The sequence below is a fragment of the Passer domesticus genome, chromosome Z (assembly GCF_036417665.1).
Source record: "Passer domesticus isolate bPasDom1 chromosome Z, bPasDom1.hap1, whole genome shotgun sequence".
In the NCBI taxonomy this organism is placed as follows: Eukaryota; Metazoa; Chordata; class Aves; order Passeriformes; family Passeridae; genus Passer; species Passer domesticus.
The window spans coordinates 60,098,844-60,104,843 of record NC_087512.1 but is presented as its reverse complement, the minus strand read 5'-3'; positions in this window follow the sequence as shown (position 1 = coordinate 60,104,843).

The window sequence follows — 6,000 nt, the reverse complement described above, 5'->3', positions numbered from 1 at the left end:
GAAGTGGCCCATGAGAAGATAATGAAGATTAATAAGACCAAGTGCCAGGTGCTGCACCTGGGTTGCAGATATCAACTGCAGATATCTAAACAGGTTGGGGAATGAGGAGATGGAGAGCAGCCCTGCCCAGAAGGACTTGGGCATACTATTGGGTGAAGGCTGGCAATGTGCCCTTACAGCCCAGAAAGCCAAATGTGTCCTGTGCTGAATCTAGAGTAGAGTGATCTGCAGGTTAAGGGAGGGGACTCTAACATGTTAATCAACTGTCATGAGATGAGACCTCACCTAGGGTACTGTACCCAGCTCTGGCATTCCCAGCATAGGAGGGACATCAGCAACTCTCCAACAGGGAGTGAGTCCAGACGAGGCCACCAGGGTGATTAGAGAGATGGAGCATGTCTCCTAAGAGCAAAGTCTAAGGGAGTAAGGCATGTTCATCCTGGAAAAGAGGCTGCAAGTATAACCTATTGTGGCCTTCCAGTACCTAAAGGAAGTCTGTACAACAGATGGAGAGAGACTATTTGCATTGTAGTGACAGGACAAGAGGTAATGGCTTCAAGATGAAAGAGATTAAGGTTTGATTAAATATTGGAATAAATTTTTTATAATGAGGGTGGTAAGGCACTGGAAGAGGTTGCCAGAGGGGTTGTAGATGCCCCAGCCATGGAAGCATTCAGGTCAGGTTAAATGGGGCTCTGAGCAGCATGAACAAGTGAAGGGTGTCTCCACCCATGGCAGAGAGGGTGGAATTAGATGATTTTTAAGATCACTTGACATAAGTCCCTCTCCAGCTCTCACACAGACCCTCTTTATTACTTGAAGCTGCTTTAAGTGCTCTCCAGAACCCCAAGTCTCTCAGTCTGTCTTCAGAGCAGAAATGATCCAGGCCTCTGATTATCTTCATGGCCTCCTCTAGACTCCAACAGTTCCACTTTCTTCTTATGTTGGCCTTCCCACAGCTACACATAGTACTCAAGGTGGGTATTTGTGAAAGCAGATTAGAGGGAGAATTACCTTCCTTCTGGCCGTGTTAGTTTTGATACAGACTAGGACACACTTTGTTCTGGGCGGCAATATCACATTGCTGGGTTGTGTTAAGGTTCTTATTCAGCAACACACCAAGACCTCCTCCTCAGAACAGCTTTTAATCCATTCTAGGCCCAACCTGAATTGTGTTTGGGATTTCCTTGACCAATAGGTAGGACCTTGCGCTTGGCCTTGTTGAACTTCATAAGGTTCACACAGCTCACCTCTAAAAACTGTCAAGTTTCCTTTGTAGCGAGACCATACAGACACTCCTGACACTTTTAGTGATCTATCCATCTGTATTGGGTCTGACCAAGATAAAGTTCACAGCCCTCACAGTGCTGTGCTTTGCATCAGTAGCTGGAAGGGTGTTGATAACAGACCAGTGTTTTGGCTACTGCCAAGCAGCACTGTCCCTCTGACATTCCTTCCTCCATCCTTCCCCCAAAAGGGATGGGAGTGGGCAAGATCCTGGGAGGGAACACAACCAGGCCAGCTGACCCAAATTAGCCAAAGGGATATTCCATACCATATGACATTAGCTCAGATACATAAGCTAAGGTAGAGAGGAGATGGAGAGGCAGAGAGGCAGGCAGGGGGGCCACTCATGACTTTTCAGTGTTTGCCTTCTGGAGGAGCTGTTATGCATGCTGAAGCCCTGCTTCTCAGGAAGTGTCTGAACATGGCTGCTGATGGGAAGGAGAGACTGACTTTTCTTCTCTTTAGCCCATGTGTGCTCAGATCTTTGCTTATTTCTTTCTTTCGCTATAACAAAACTGCCTTATCTCACCCTGCTGGTTGTTCTCCATCTTATTCTCTCCCCTGTCCCAGAGGGAAAGGGAAACTTATTGAGCACCTGGCACCCAGCCAGAGTTAACTTGATACACCATCAAATCTATTCCTCACCATTTTAGAGAAAAAGATGTAATGCAGGACAGTGTTAAGTGCTTTGTGCAACTCCAGGCAGTGGATATCTGTTGCTCTTCCTTCATCCACCAGTGCTGAATCCCTGTTTTAAAATGCATCATGCTTATTACATAAGAATCAATACATTTAGCAGTAGATATTCTACAATTCTCTTCTTTTGACTGTAGTCAGAATACTCAGTCCTTTTTTGTTGGGACAGTCTCTGATGGGGCTTTTATTTTAGTGCTTAATCACACTACTTTATGACCAGTTCATGGTTTATTCTTAATGGAAGCCCCCCAAAAATTTGCAAATGGACATTTAAGACCTTAAAAATGGCAATGAATACATTCAAGCTATGAGTTAGAAACTAAGAAAAAGGCAAAGGTAAGTCACAGCAAGTCCCACAAACCAAGATCCTCCAGATTCAAGAGAGCTAGAGGAAGACACATAGAGTGTCTACTGAAAACATCAACGGTGGTATTTAATAGAAACTACTAGGAAAGTACCAGTTTGCATCTGTCTGAGTTCAGTAGGTGAAGACAGATCAAGATCCTAATAACAGTGTAACACTTTTTCTGAGAAAGCAGTGTGGATGTGGCTGTGCTGCTTTTCAGCATCATTAGATATGCAATGGTTGGTTTAGCCTGGTTACCTGTTTCAGTAATTCTGTACTGCTTCACTGTTTCCCAGACAGATTTCCATGGCTTCCATCCCACCCCACTACTGAATATGTTCACATTTATTTGAAAAGAAGTGTGAGCTGAAATGTGTGCTGCTTCCAGCTGTGGGGCTGTGTTATTTCATGTACATAAGTCTCTCCAGTCCAGCACATTAACACAGGAAACTTAAGAGAGTCTTTCCTTTCTCATGTCAAATTCATGGATTTTTTTTTTTTTAGTTAATAGTAGGGTTGTCAAATTAATGAAACTATTTTAGTTAATAGTAGGCTGATTCCAAAATAATTACATTATAGATTTCTTTATATGATGCATGATGGAAATGAGAAGGGAGACTTCAGTCTCTTGAAGGCCAGCATTTCTAGGTGCAGTTGTTTTCCCCATATTGTTCCTACTTCAGAGAAAATATGCCTCAAATGCATCTAACCTACCCTATTATCAGAGCTTCAGATACAATGTTTTCAGGCACATGGTGTGATTGTTGGAGTGTCCTACATAGGGTCAGCAGTTGGACTTGATGATCCCAATGGATCCCTTTGAACTCATATATTCCATGATTCTATGGTTATAAGTAATGCATTCCAGCATTCTAATTTCTTGAGGAACAAATAGTGTCCTGAGATGGCACAAAATTAAATATTCAGAAGATAATTGTGTTTGTTGAGCTCTTATTTGCAAGCCTTGAAGAGAAGGGGCATATATCATCCACAGAACTTTGAGGGTAACTTCATTGGTTTATTAATCTTATTATAGTATCAGAACATAATAATTTGAATGACTTGGTAATGTGATTTGGTAATTTTTTGATGGCAATTCTGATGGTAATTTGGTAATTCTCTTCTGATGAACAGAAGAGACAGATTAACTGTACCATAAATTGTAATAAACGAATTTCTCACTGCAGCTTTAGAAACCAAATCACATGCAGTTTCACTTATTTCACATTTGGCAGTCATTCTTTCCAATGGAACAAGAAGAATTAACACAATAATCTGAAAGAAGCTTATAAAAACATGGTTGACAGAAGTTCTTTCTATTGAGAGATATTTGACATTACAATGACATTTTTGTTTTAACCATACCAAATCATGCAACTAAAAAATTTTGATTTGAATGTCTTAAAAATACTTCCGTAGTTTTCATGTCCTGCTAGTATATTAAATTATTATCAGTAAAATAAAGTAGTATTATTTAGATATAAATATATGAAAAATAATGGGCAGGAGGGATTAACAAACACTGATGAGAATGAGCTCTTCTGAATTAAGCAGTGCTTTAAATTGGAGACACCTAGTAGAAGAATGATGTTATAATTGATGCTGCATCCAGTAAGGTCTTGGCTTCATAAAGAGCTCTTCGCTTGGAGATTCCCAAAAACTTGAAAGAATCTGTAAATATCATAGTTATATTTTGCAGGTCATGAATGGCTAGACTGAAGCTGAGAAACAAATCAAAGAAAAAGAATAATCTGTGTAAGTGTTGGGATTAAAAGTTCCTGTCTTTTCTGCCCGTCCTACAAAACCCAGAAACATTAAATAAATGGAAGTAGTATTCTTTCTTCTTGATTTCTACCATGTATATTTTAGTTCATTTTGGTCTGCTGTTCCATCCATTATAATGTTATGCATGCAACATTGTCCTATGCTTGCTAATTTATGAACAGAGTGTCTGGATAACTTGCTCAACTCTTTTTCATTAATTGGATGAAAAGCTATATAAGATCAATTGATGTACTGTGCAAGTTTTACAGTGGAAGATGTGTGTCTCACAATCCCTCTTGCCCCCAAAAGCTGAAAGTGGGTAGTTGTCCTTGCAAAGAAACTTCCTCCTACAGTGGGACTATAGCTTGTTGGAAAGGGTAGCCATTTATCACAGTCCTAAATGAAAGCATTCCTTGGACACAAATGTCTTTTTCTTCCTTTGTCTGATTACTGAGGGGAAAAGTGAGAAGGAAATGTCAAAACAGTGAAAGAGTGGTGTCTAGAGAGCAGTCACTTTGGAGCTCAACCAGCTTTTGTGAAGGCCTGGATGATTTGTCAAATGGTTGTGGCATAAGTCAAGCCCTGAGGTTGAAAGGTCTTGACCTAAGGAGTGTTGAAATCAGGCAGTATAAGCAAGAGGGCTGCTAGAAATTTCAGCTGTAGTGGAGATGAACAATGATGGGTGCTGGACACAACAAAACTAATCTGCATAATTCAGGTAAGGAATTTTATTGAATCTGACAAGTATGTGACAGGCTGAGAAAGAGAAAAGAACATGCTCTTGCTGGGAACCTTCAAAGCTCTTGTTAAGGTATGTGGAAATAAATGACAGCTAATCTCTTACTAAAAAAACTGTAAACAATACCATTTTACAGAGGGCTCACCCATGACCTTTTCATAGATCAGGCTATCCACTTTCAGGCCAGGCCACAGAACTTATCACAAACAATGCAGTGAATTCATACTGTGGAAGAAGAGCTTTACTTCTCCCAGATGCTTCACATAGAGTTGCTACTGGCCTTGTCAGGTATGGTTCGGCAGAAAGACTATCACTTAAATCTGGAGCATAACCCCTCCTGGAAAATGGTATAATGACATGGAGACTTTTCAAGAGAAGTTGTTTGTTTTTGTTTGGTTTTATTGGATTGTTTGTTTTGTTTTAGACTTTTTTCTTTTTTACGGTTTTGGCTTGCGTAGGTCATACTGCACTACAAATCTCAAGCTAAAATGTCATAAGGTGACAAGACAACTTTTCTATACTGAGACCTGCTGATGTTGTTAAAGTGACCAAGACTAATAAAATCCTGTGTTAAACTTGACATGTTAAATTTCCCTGATTAAAAAAAAAAATTTGTTAACCTTTTGCCTCTCTTTTAAGTCTCCTCTAGGTAAACAGTAGTGTTTAAAGAAAGTATATGGTTTGTGCTTTCAAAATAGGTATTTTGAAATTCTGACTGCCAGCTTTAAAGAATAAAATCTTTGTATTCAGCTTTATTTCAAAAGCACTAACCTTAATGCACATACAACCCAGAAGCAATGGTTGAAAATTAATCTAGCCTTTGTATGATGTTTAACATCATCCAATAGAATAAAAAATGACCTTGCAGGCAAGCATGAGCTTTCTTTTTGTGAATATCTGTATTCTTGACGGATCTTTCTGAATACAGAATTCTTTACAAAAGGTAGAATTTGATAGCTATATAAAGAGGTTTCTTGCCAGATGCAAATCTCTAAGCCTGACAAAAAACCATTTTATTGTACAGGCTGCTGAATGATTGGGAGGAAAGCTCAAAATCTAGACAAACATAGTACAAATGTGACTTTCAGGAACAGAAATTCAACTCTTCAAATAAATACAAAAACAAAGATTAGGCTGACTTTGTTGAGCATAAGGCACAAATCCCCAA